Raw genomic sequence first — 13,526 nt, 5'->3', positions numbered from 1 at the left:
ACCATACTTCTCAAGTCTTTTTACAGAAACATTTGGAGATGATATCCTTAAGGTACGTGTGTGTCCACAGGCATACTTACATTCTGACATCCTCAACTCCCACTAAATTAAATTTTGTGTGTGTTTGAGTGTGTGTGAGTGTGAGTGTCTGTGTGAGTGAGTGTGAGTGTGTGTGTGAGTGTGTGTGTGAGTGTGAGTGTGTGTGTGAGTGTGTGTGTGTGACTGAGTGTGTGTTTGGTGAGGACAAGGCATAAGAAACACAGGCTATAAGTATGTGACTCAGTAATATAAAATACTCTCAAAATTATTTTTTAAAGAAAATGTAGATATTCTTAATCTACTACTGTATTTTAAACCTTACTACTCTGACTACACATAGAATATTAACAAGTAGGTTGAACTGAAAACTACACCTATGTAAGCGTTATTTGATTGAGCTGATATACATTATTATTTGCCTCATGGATTTGGTTTGGGGATTGTTCACTTACCCTGACACCCACAGAAATGCTCACAGAATTATTCTGCCCTCCAAAAATGTAGGTGGAGATGCCCAATTCATGCTTTTTCATCTTCCCATGTATTCATGGTTAGAAGGAGAAGGAAAGGGATGTAAAAGCAGAAATGACAACTCAGTCCATGAATCCCAGCCCACCATTAGGGGTTGAGGTCTGGGGATCTTTGCATTCTACCAGCATAAACTTCATTCTTTTTGCTCTTGTTCATAAAGTTTGTCAGCACGCAGGTGGCAGAAAGTGAGGTGATGATAGGAATCCCCTGGAATCTTACTTCATAAGAAATGCAAACCATTCACAAACTTGTGTCCTATATTATTAGTTGCAAAACAATCATGGATACAGGTGCCCAGTGCTGATAGAGGCAAGGAAGGCCCATTTCTCTTTTACAGAGCAGGGCCTCATCAGACGGTATGGAGGTTGTGTGTGCACACACGAGGGGCTGCCTTCATCATCTGAACACGTGTGGAACCATGTTTGTTAGGACAATTTCCCAGAGGTGGCATTGAGAGTTGTGAGGAAAAGTGCCCTTTTTCTAATTTATACCCTATGGGCTAGCAGGGACCCTGAGAACTTTTGCGGGGGTGCAGCAAAAGGAGGTGGGTCAGTGGATGGAAAGCCATGTTTTGTCAGGGCTATTTTGACTTCAACGAGGTGGAGACGGCAACTGGGAAAAGACAGAAGAATGCCTGCCATTGGGAGTAAGCCTCACAAAGCAGTCTTAGTGGGACTTCCTAGAAATCCTATATTAAAAATCTCTGCAGTAATTTGATGTAAGATGACTTCCTTATATCATAGGGACATGCAGATGCTTAATTAATGTTAAGTAGATCTTCATGTTTATGTAACAATTATTCATCGTAAAAATCACCTTAAATGAAAAAAACATGATATTTCATGGATGTCATCAAGTTATACAACAAAGATTAAAAAAAAATCCCTAAATACTTTTGCTAATGTTTATTGTTAGGTAAACTATGACAAGCAAACATGCAACCTACAAGGTTATCACTAGGCCAGGTTAGTTGGCTGCCAAACACAAGATGCCCACATATGTAACTGAATTTTCCAAAGTCTAAACAAGTTCTGATGCTTCATTTCTGTCTTGGAATTGTTTATAGTAAAGATCCATTGTTTTTATAGGAGCATGGGAGCATAAACGATGGTTTACTTGAATTAATCAAGAAAGTTGTACTAGTTTTATTTAAAAAATGATTTTTTAAGTTTTTATGAATTTCCACATTAAAATTGAAAAGGCTTAGTTGTGCACAATAAATAAATGTAGAATATATGAGGGAAAATTAAAATATAGAATTCCATCAATAACGGAAATCTTGTTACAATGAATCTTTCCTTTTCCTGTCCTCTCATGATTTCGTCATTCCTCTAATAACTGCAACAATTGCAGTGTGTCCCCACATCACTGTTATGTACGTTGTACTCATATCTGATTCCTCTAAGAGGTGATGAGATCAGGAACACTAAAGATTGTCTTAAATTACTGTATTCCCCAAATCACACAGTGGGGTGTTTAGCTCATAATAGGTGTTAAAAAATAAGCCTACGCATTGTGTTTGAAATCAGGTCTATGGTGACATTTTTTCTAGTGACATTGAAAGTATCAGTATTTCGAGGTTGTCTTGAACCTTGGGAAAATGATATTTTGAAATACAGGTTTTATTATTATTCAGGGACGGTGAGGCTGACAGATCAGGAGTTAACTGCACTGAACAGGTAGTTTGTTGTCATAGTCTCCAGGAGGAGGGGGCATGCCACACAAGGCAGAGCCGCGTGGGAGAGCACCAGGGTCGGTCAGGAGGCTGAGGGAGTGAGAGAAGAAAATGCAAGCAAGAGCCCTTATTGTGGTTTCTGTGGGAAGGAATAGGCAAGGCAGGGTAAGCAGGTTTAGGATTGACTAATTTGAGTAATTTCAGCAGGCCCTGGGAGTAGCGGGTATCTCCAGTTGTCCAGTACCTGGCCCTACAGTGATTAGGGCAGGGGGATCCTGGCTCCTTGTGAGATAAAGGACATATATGGTGGGGCTGTGGGCTCTGAAGCTGGCGTGTGGAAGGCATGCATCTGGTGAGTCTTTAACCACCGTTAGGAATTGGCTAGCCCTGAGAGGGGCAGTCTCTCTAGGGTCAGCAAGGGACCAGATGGCAAAGCATCAGAATAGAAAGACATGCTTCATACAGACGAGGAACTCCTGCCAGATGACAGAGCAGTAGGATGCGAATGGTGGACATTTAGTGAGCACTTGCTTTGTGCCTGGCATTGTGCCACACGCGTTGCATGTGTGAACTGAGCCCCACACAACCTTCTGAGTTGGTGCTGTTTTAGCCAGGTTAGGTAACTTGCCCAAGAGAATTCTGCCAGTAAATTTCTCAATTAGAATTACCAACCTCGAGTGTCCGGTTCCCAAGAACCACAAGGGGGCCCAGTACTTTTAAATGGAAGTGGCATGGAGCAGTTAAAAAAACATAGCAGCAATAGAGAGAATGAACTGGTGAAGGTGGGTGAAGAATGGACTACATGTTCTTTTGAGTGGGGAGAAGAATGAAAGAATATTGTTTGAATGGTTGAAAAATACCTGCACCTAACATTTCATCCAGCTAAAAATATATATATATATATATACTCTCAATGATACTCTATTCTAGTGCGTGTTCAATGGACTCAAGTTAATTGTCTTACATTAAAATGCACTTTCTTTAAAGAAAAATGGTATCAAGGCTGAGCTCAGTAAGGGTGGAATGTGTCAGTGTCCCCAGCCAATGAGCAGGCTGGGGGCAGAAAGAGACAGCCCAGGGAGAGACATGGTTGATATTGAGAGAAATGGGTTTGGAACTACCACACAGAGGGAATAAGATGCTGGCAGTCCCAAACCCAGTATTCAAGTGTCAAAGCCACTCGTGAGTCAGGGAGGATACTGCTTTTGAAGGGGCAGGGCTGGTAGGAGCTGCATGGAGGTTTAGGATGGTTGGGGGCCAGCTGGAGTTCTGTCCTTGTCGGCAAAAGAGGGAAAGAGGCTGGCCTCTACCATTTGTGGTAATTTGTCACAAAGAAACCAAGTTTAGATTATCCTTATCTGGAAAAATTCCAAGACCATGCCTAACTGGGGCTCTTCAAACCAACACCAAAGATGATGCCCGGGACCCACCCAAGAGTTTGCCTTGTTCTGGAAGCCTAGGCTATGTGTTGAGGTAATCCTGGAATGTCTGTTTCAAAACCAAGAATCCTTGGGCTTCCCTCAGAGTAGAATTCAGTAAATATTCATCTTATTAATTCAACTTCATTGAAAAAATCTGGACCTGCATACGGAAAGGGTGTCATACGTGTACCAAACACACTCACCATTGTCATGAGTGTTTGTGAAGTCCCAGAGCTCTGGAGTCACCTCTATTAGATGATAGGGTACTATCGCCACCTTGTGACCAGAGATAGAAGTGTTTTTATTCTGAGGATTGTGTTAATAGGTACTTCATTTAAATGTGAATTAGCCTCCTTCATCTGCTTGTGACTAATTCTTTCATATTCTTGTTTTGTTGCTTTACATGTATTTACAAAAAGTTTGTGCTAAATTAAAAAAAAATCTGCATTAATCTAGAGTGGGCAAAAAATACCCTCCACACCATTAAAAACAAGGAAGGAACTTACATCTCTATGTGTCTCTAGCCGACACTTGTTCTCAGATGGGCTGAATCTAGAAGCTTTAGGGTCAAATATTGAAAATAGCATAGCACCTGTTAGATTAAATCCTAGGGACTCCAAATGGCTTACGACATCCCTTCAAAGTAAATATTAGAAATTTGTCCACATTGAATTGTCAAAGATAACTGGAACTCCCTCCTAGTCTGATATAGCACTTTTTTTTTTTTTTTTTTGGATGGAGAGGATTGTCACAAAATCAAGGTACATACTTTTGCAAACCTTATCTAGAAAGAACATTCCCAACCATTGGAAATTAAAATAAACAAAATATAACTGACAGGAAAAACTTCATATTGATTCTAAACTAAACCTTTTCTTATACTTTAGAAACTAACCCCTGCCCAACTAAATAGGAAGATTATACATTTAAAAGCCATCTGCCTCCTATGCTGTTTTCACTTATTTCTTTCTCATCAGTTGCCCCTGTAATTTGTCTGCCTCTTGAAGGCTGTCTGTGGGTGGCTGTGATTTTCATGAGAGGTGGTTTCCTCTTGGTCTTTTGGTATTCTGAATTTGGCCCCTCTTATCACCCTCTTACTCCTTCATCTCCAGCACCCATAACTTTTAAGGTTGTTATCTGATTTTGAACAGGGATGTTCTTTGCCGAGCACAGTAGGAGTGTGAGTGTGTACATGGAAGGAGGCAAATGTGGTCTTTTTGTTTCATCAGTTAGACATAAGAATCTAGGCCTTATTCAGATATTCTCAGTAATAAGTTAGGTAAGTAAAGAGAAAAAAATCAAGATCCCAAAATACAGAAGCTACCTGGTATTTAGAAAGAAGAGTTGCCTGACCAAATGAGGGTATCTGAATTATTAGTTTGAAATATATCTTAAATAGATACATAATCTTAATCTTTTGGGGGAAAAAATAATAGGTGCTCAGTCAAGAAAGTATATCCTGAGACTAATGTTAATACCACCACTTCCTGTTTTAATAAGCTCATCGGAACTTGTGTGGGAATAGGGCTGGGACCATAGGAACACTTTAGCTGCTCTGGGATAAAGCTTGGAAGACATTTGGGTTTCTTGAGTACATGACGTCCACATTCCTGATCATCCTGCATATTCCTCCATCAGAGTGAGGCTGATTTCTTGGGTGTGATTATTGATTTCTGGGTCAGTTCCAAGACAGCACGTAGGAGGCTTTCCCTAAACACATACACTCTTACTCTATTCCTTATAATTACAGCATTCCTTTTAATTTCCAGCTCTGAAAAGAAAAAAGAAAAAATGCTGGCAATTGAGTGCTCTAGGGGGCAGAATCCTCATGCCCTGACAAACCTCCTACCATCTTGACCTTTGATCCTTTTCACTGATTACTCTGCCTTCCCTGAAGCCCTGGACTGAGTTCCTGCCTGGTTAGGAGGTGCTGAGTGGACAAGTCTCTCCAGGACTGTCCAAGAAGCCTCTGGATGCACTAAGGTATCACTTAGGGTTAGTACACAGCGCCCACTTCATACTCAACATGGGCATACTCATTGCTTTACAACTTTTCATGTGGTTCTTATTCTCCCAACTAAATTGGAAACTCTTTCAGAGGCGGAAGGCCTATCAGCTTTCAAGGAAGCCCTGGAAATTTGCAGGAACTCAGTAGGTGTATGAAGTTGATAATCAGATAATGAAGAAGACAGAGGAAGAGGAAGCGGAAGGGGAGAAGTCAGCAAGGGATAGATGGCAATAGAACCAAGGAAATCTGAAGGGTGACACAGAGACCCAAGGTTTGAAAGCCCTGGATTCAGGCAGGACGGTCACGCCTATTGCAGTCTTGGGCTAAAGGTGTCTTCATTTGAATCTTGTCTGTTTATGTTTGGGGTCTCGGGGTATCTATCAGGAGACAGAAAAGTGAGGCAGGGTTATTCTAGACTAGGAAAAATGCCAAGGAAGCTGTTCAGTAGAGGGCACTTGAGAATCTTCTCTCCATCTCAGGCTTTCACCATGGCTTCTGCCCTTGATTCTGGGGAACCACAGATTCAGGGTCTCCTTCCCTGTAGAACCAGGTGAGAGACCACTATCAGGTATATTTGGCTGTTGCTGGTGGGAAAGTTCCCCATTTTGCCCCTCCCACATTTAGACCCTTTTTACTAGAATGTCCCCAAAGTCACAGAGGGGTGTTCAGAGACATCTTAAACTGCTGACATTGAGACGCCCCAGGGACTAAGAACAAAGTGCCGATGCCTGGGGGGCTTGCATCAGAGAGGTCAGTGGTGGTTGTAGTAGAAATAGTGCAGGGCCAGCACTGTTCCAAGGGGGACAAGCAGGACCGAGCTCCTGGGTGGCTGCTGTCATTTGCCCCTGCTCCTCTTCTGTTCCTCCACCCATAGTTTCGTCCCCAGAAGGTTATGGTCTGCTCCATTGTCCACTGAGGAAGATGAAAATGACCAATGGTTCCAGCCAAAGCTTGACCACTTTAGTAGTGGTATCGGGAAAGTTTGGCAATAGATGAAAAGTGATGAGCAGGACAGGTGATGACAGGTGAGGGATGGCATAAGCCATAGAGATCCTGGAGCATGGATGGGAAGGGAATGGAAGTTTTCTGGATGCCTTCTCTGGGCCAGGTTCTGAGCTAGGCATTTTGCATTTTATCACACTGATTTAGTTTTCTTTTAAATTATGAAATATTTCAAATATGCAGAAAAAAGAGTACAGAAAATAACATCGTGGATACTCACGTAATTGCACCTCGCTAGAACAGATGTTAACATTTTGTTGAATTCCTCCCCATCTCTTTTGAGGTCTTTTTCAGCATTTGGGCCTTCAGTCCTTGGAAGGGACACATAGTAGAACCCCAGCTATCACAATGTTAAAAGCAAATAAGCAAGCAAGCCAAAACCAATATTTGACTACCAAGAAGACCAATTGGGATGTGGTTCTTGTTTTTAATATCTATTATCATATTCTGTTAATGTCTAATTTTCAAAAATAATGATTTTTTTTTTGTTACAGGAAACTGTACTCATCATTCCCCTTCGTTCTGCAACTGTTTCTATTTTGCTGTCCTCTCACATTTTTCACACATTTGCAATCGTAGTTTCTGTGTAATTCTGAGTTCTATTTCCCCTCTGTCACAGTCACAGAATATTATTTCATAAGCTACCATTTTTCTCCGTGGGTAGCCTCCGTGGTAAATTGTAGTGCTTGCCGGTCATTCCATTGAGCTGATATGCCCAAATTTCCTTTGGGGGAAATATTAAGTTTTTTCTATTGGTTTTGAGTTTGTTCCTCTTTCAATTCCAAATTATGATCATGAAAATCTTTTAGATGCATGGAACTGAGCTGATTGTGCTTCTAATTTCATGGCACATAATCACCATCATTTTATGCTGGTGATTTTATTTTTTTTAAATTTTATTTTCCTCTCCTTCACTCCCAGTCCCCAGTCTCATTCCCCTCCTTGCACCTGGTGCATTCACCATAGATCTTTCCAAATGACTTTCAATAAGTTTCTTTATATGTGTGTCCGCGAGAAACATACAGTATTGCTTTCTGTCTTAGAAAAGTTACTTTAATGGTATTGTGCCCTAAACCAATTCTGTTTCTTACTTTCTTTTTTTACCATTATGGTTTTGAGGTCATTTCTTGTTGCTATATGGACAGCTAGTTCCTTCCTTCCTGTCTCCTTCTTTCTGTTCATGTCCAATTGTATGTGTGATGCACATTTTACTTATCTGTTCCTGTTTTGTTAGACCTCTTCATGGTCTCTCATTCCTGGAAACCCCAACACTGTACTTGACCCTCTAGTATGTGGTCCCCTGGGCATCTGTGAAAGAACTCTTCTGGGATATAGATTCAGGGGTAGAAAAGCTGTGCGTGAGGGTATGAGTGTGCTCAGTTTCACAAAATCCTGCCAGATTGCTCTCCAAATGAACACGCAAGCTATGGTCTCACTAGCAGTGCAAGAGTTCTTTGTTTTTCCACATTCCCATCAACAAATGATTTCCTCAAAATTCCAAATTTTTTGAAAATCTGATAGGTGAAAATAATATCTCAGGGTGGTTTCCATTTGCATTTCTCTGAAACTAGTGAGGGGTCAGTTTTTTTCTGTGGTTGCGTATTAATATCCTTTCTCCATTTTCCTGTTGGGTGTCCTGTCTTCTTCCCCCCTCTCATTTGCAGAAGTTTCACTGACATACTAGAAGTGCTATAACTTGCCTGGTTCTTTTCTAGTTCTTTTCTTGCCTAGTTCTTTTCTAGTCAGTTTATTTAAATAAAGATAAATAAACATGAAGATAAATACTGGTGGACTTATTGTATGTCACTTTCAAAGCTGAGGTTGAGGAAGAGAAGGTAGAGAGGAGAGGTGCTCTGCGCTCTGAACCCTGGAGTCAGTATGCTTCTATGTGCCAGTGAGAGAAACTCAACTCAAATTAATTTAAGGAGACAGATTATATTTCCCCACAAAAGTTCAGGGAGGGCAGAGTTCAGGCATCGCAGGATACAGAGGTTTAAACAAAGTCTTTTCCTTTTTTCGGTTCTGCCTTCTGAATTGCTTCTAGGTAGACTTCCTCACTAAAGCAGCAAAGATGGTCCCTGGGTTCTCCAGGCTAATGGATCTTTCCTGCGTGTGACGTCCATGTCCAAGTGAGTATTTTGACGTCATTGAGGGAGGAGTTGGTGCTCAAACAAGTTGACTAGGTCTAAGCAGCATGTTCAGAATTAAAATTTGACTTTACTACAATTTGTAACTTTAATAAGTTATAAATTCCTTTCCAGTCACATTAGTAACTTTAATAACTTACAGATTTAGAAACCTAATTTTTCCTTATGCTTTAAAATTTAAATTATGAATCTTCTCTGTTTATAAACCCAGCAAATTTCAGCAGTGCTTTTAAAGGTGCTTTTATAATTTGCTAAAATTCTCTTAAACATTTAAATGGCATTTGTAAATTGAATACAGTCGACTTTCTTTGAAGTCTTTCACATGTCTACTAACAAACTAACTTTCCCAAGTATTTAGACATTCAGATAAATCAAATACATTAAAATGATACTCATGGAGAATCATAAGTTCTCTTAATGTTCTCATACTGTTTACAACCTTAGTCAACTTCCCTTATTCCTTCCATCTTTAAACCTCAAGACTAATTCAGTTACCCAGATGCCCTTTTACATTGGAACAGCTAGATTCATCTGTTAACTACTCAAATTCTCTTAAGCATTACCAGTGCTTAAAATATCCAATGCGCACAGATTGTTTTTACTTCCACATTTAACGAGGTTGCGTACAAGCTGACATCTTGGTCAGGACATAAGATCTGGAGGAACGTGCTGGGAGGGTATTTTTCTCACTTTTCAGAGGCACAAAGAGCCCTCTTTAGTGGGCATTAAGCCAACAGGGACTTCGAGTCTTTGACTGTCAAATAGAGTGGCCTTACAGCCTTCTTCAAATCACACATTATTTGATTCTGAAATACAAATGGAGAGTATCAGCCCCTGCCTGGATTCTTTCAATATTTGATTGGATTCAACTAACTATTTACTCTTTGATTCTATTCTGAATTCTATTTTTTGCCTTCTTATCTAGCAGAGCAGAACTCTTGGAATTATGTAAATACATCCAGTTGGATTCTGCACATCTCTGAAGGATTGGTCAGGCTTCACGAGGGCAAAAACTCAAAGTCATACTCATGACACTCCACAGCAGCAAAAGGCTCTTCCCAAGTATAATCCACAAATCTAAGGTGAGGGCACTAATTTGATTTTGTGTCATGTGCTCATTCTGGAATAATCTGTGTATTTTGGGCTATGAAATATTTGGCATGGCCTATCTTGAAAAAGAGGCTTTCTCTTCATGGTAACTTTAGGAAAAAGCATATATTTAATACATATATTTATTATTAACTAAACTATATATTAATGTATATATATCTTTAGATAGTTATATGGCATATAAATCTCTATATTTTTTGAAGGACAGATGTTGAATTTTATCAAATGCCTTTTGGAAATAATAAAGACCTATTATTTTTCTATGATTTGTAAATGTGATAAATTATATTATAAAATAGTAAATTATATTAGATTTCCTAATGTTGAAACATTCATCATTAATATGAATTCCACCTTGGCATCATGTATTAATGCTTTAAAATGCTGATAAATTCTTTTGGCTAATATTTTATTTTATTATATTGACATGTAATTGAAATTTCCATAATTTTCTTTTTGAGGGATTTTCTTTGTCAGGTTTTGGTATTATATGTACTCCAATTAAAAAAAAAGATTTCCTCCTTACTATATGCTCTGGAACAATTTAAATAGTGTTGAAGTTGTTTCTTAAAATGTTGATAGAATTATTTCTTTTTCATTCTCTTTTTTTCATTCAAATTTATCTATTTCTTCTATGATAATTTGTCTAGAAACCCTACATTTTTTGCAATCTGTTTCGCTAATTCATATTTTCTGAGAAAATAATAACATACCACAGAGTCTCCAAGTTATTTCTTTAGATTTGAGTAAGGTGCTCTATAATTCTTAAAACGCCTTTGAGTTAAATCATTTCTCCCTCCTTATTCTTATTTTATTCATATGTATTTTCTACCCTTCTTGTCTTGATTAAGTTAAGTGAGAGTTTATCAGTGTGGCACTACTGATGTTTTGGGCCAAAGAATTCTTTGTTGTGGGGGGCTGTCTGGCATGGCATGGTAGTACATGGAGCTGTAATCCTGACCTCTACCCAACACATGTCAGTACCAACCCCCTGCACCCCGGTTATGACAACCACAAATATCTGCAGACATTGCCAAACGTTTGCTGGGGCTGGTACCTATGTTGAGAATCACTAGAATAAATAATGGTTTATCTGGGTTGTTAAAAAACAAACCTTGTTGGATTTATTCTTTTAATTCTGTCATTTTTCAGTCTCCTGATTTATTAATTTCTACTTTAATCTACTATTCTTCCAGGATTTCTTTGGATGCATTTTGTTTATGCTTGTTTAAATACCCCGGTTGGATGCCTCATTAATTTATGACCTTTCTCACCTGTCCCTTACCACGCTGTGGTGTCAAGTCGGCTTCAAGGGGGCTTCTGCATTCCCAGCCCAGACCACTAGAGGTCACTGTACTACACTAGAGGTCATTGCTTATCCATGGATAGTTCATCACTTTAGAGAAGTATGTGCTTTGCCAGCTTTTTCCAAGCTTCCCAGCTCTCCCTATGGCTTGGATTTTTAGTGTTTCCTCTGTTCTCAGAGATTGAGTTGCCATTTCTATTTACTTTCATTTGTGTGTTTGGTTCATTTCAGAGTGGGTAACAGGGTAGAGCCATCTTTAATCCATCATGTAATCCAAAATTCAATATACTAATTTGTAGGGTCTGATTTGGGCAAACGATAGTGTTGGCAGTTTTCAATAAATTTGTGCCGTTTGTAGGAACAGTGACTTGCAATGTCCCTTGATTAGATCCTCAGAACCATCATCCTAATCTTTATTCTTGGCAAACTAAATTGTGCCACCACTCTACTATTGGAAATAAGCAAACAGATAAATCCCTTCTGTGATGGGTTAATGATTGAAAATAATGCCTTTCTTTCCACAGAGGCATTTCATGAATGACAAATTCTATACACCTGGCAGCCCAGTGTTTCTGATGACGGGAGGTGAGAGTGCTGCCAGCAAACCCTTGAAGTCAAGGAATATCACCTGGATGAAAAACGCTGAGAAACTAGAGCCCTCAGCTTCCTGGTGGACCACAGATCTTCTGGACAAAGCTGGCGAGCTGCTTATGTCTATGAGTTTTTGTACTCTTTTTCTCTGAGTAAAATAAACTCTTTGTGTTCTTAAATTATAATTTCATGTTCAAAACTTAAACTTGAAGTGATATGTACCCTGTCAGTTTCAAAATTCTCTCCTACTACCCTGAGAGGACTTGACATTAATGGCATTTAAACTCTGCAAACATTCCACTACTCAGACGCAATCATGACTGACCATTTTATTAAACACAGTTTGTCATTGTTAAGTGTAATTTCAAGTTTTGGCTTACAGTGGCAATGTAGGGGCAGGATAAGGAGATCTAATTGTTCTTCAGTACATTATTCTTCCTACCTGGTATTGTGTATTATATGGTGGAAAAGTGGGATTTTCAAACTTTCTTATAATTAATATCATTATATGAAGTCAAACAAACAAATGAATTATAAAGTGATTCTAAAAGTTTAAAAATATCAAACATTTTGTGCAAAGTCTTTTATGCTCATTTTAACAAGTGTGCATCAGTTTTTACAACCCAGAGAATGCTATTAATGTCAGAGAACTTATGTCTTTATTATATGAGTCATAATTCTTGATACCGTTTAACAGTGAAGAACTATTAATAACTTTAGATTAATAGCATAGGTCTCTTTCTAACTTCAAAAAAAGGTGATTTTGGAGTTCTAGGTCACTATTTTTCTCTTTTTATGATGTGGTAGCAGTCTAGTAATTTCACTTGTTCTATCTTTCTTCATTAGAAACCATGATTTGCGTGTGGGTTTGTTGGAATTTTGATATTCCATGAAAAGTTTCAAGGCTAGGTTTTCTGTATTGTCCTGCAACACTTTTCAAAAATGGAAGTACTTGTATTGGCCAAATTTATAGTTTGTATTGATAAGGTCAGAAACAATGTTTGACTTGAACTCTTAATTTAATCTGAAACATATCAAAGGGATCCAATCAATTGTTTGGAGGTAGAGTTGCTCTTTACTTGCTGAAACATAACTTATTAACCCTAAGTGTTTACAGCACTGTGGGGACAGAGCCCCAGAAAGCAGTTTCCAGGCTCTCGGCCTCACATAGAAAGGTGCTGGCTCAAGTAGTAAATGGCCATCAACTGTGATCAGATGGCCTTCAGCTGTGGCTAGTTGGCCGTCAGCTGTAACCCGTAAGCCATTGGACACTAATATAACTGCTGTGGCTACGCTAGTAGAAGAATGGGGGCTAGCAAGAAGATGGTGGCTGGCAAGCGCGGACTGCTGTTAGGATGGCAGGTTGCAGATTATGTAGATCCTGCTTCCTGTGTCTCCAGCCCAGCCGCCAGCGAGAATATATTGGTTTGACTCCACTACCTATGGCTCCGTGGGTGTTCCTTTTTGGCCTTACCATATCCTGCGTTCTTATGTGGGGAGCAGGACCAGAGACTCCGCTGGACGCCCCGAATGACAATGGCGCAGCGAGCAGGGTCCCCTGCATGACACATGGCGTAGTCTGCAGGATACGGTGCCGGCCAAAGCTTTCCGAAGGGCGGTGGAGCAGTTTGTGCGTATGAACACTCGGTCTGAGGAAGACCAGGAGGAGCAGTTGCCGGAGAGCTCGATCCCCGTG

Source organism: Rhinolophus hipposideros (genome assembly GCF_964194185.1).
Source record: "Rhinolophus hipposideros genome assembly, chromosome: 6".
Classification (NCBI taxonomy): Eukaryota; Metazoa; Chordata; class Mammalia; order Chiroptera; family Rhinolophidae; genus Rhinolophus; species Rhinolophus hipposideros.
Note: the sequence above shows the minus strand (reverse complement) of the source record.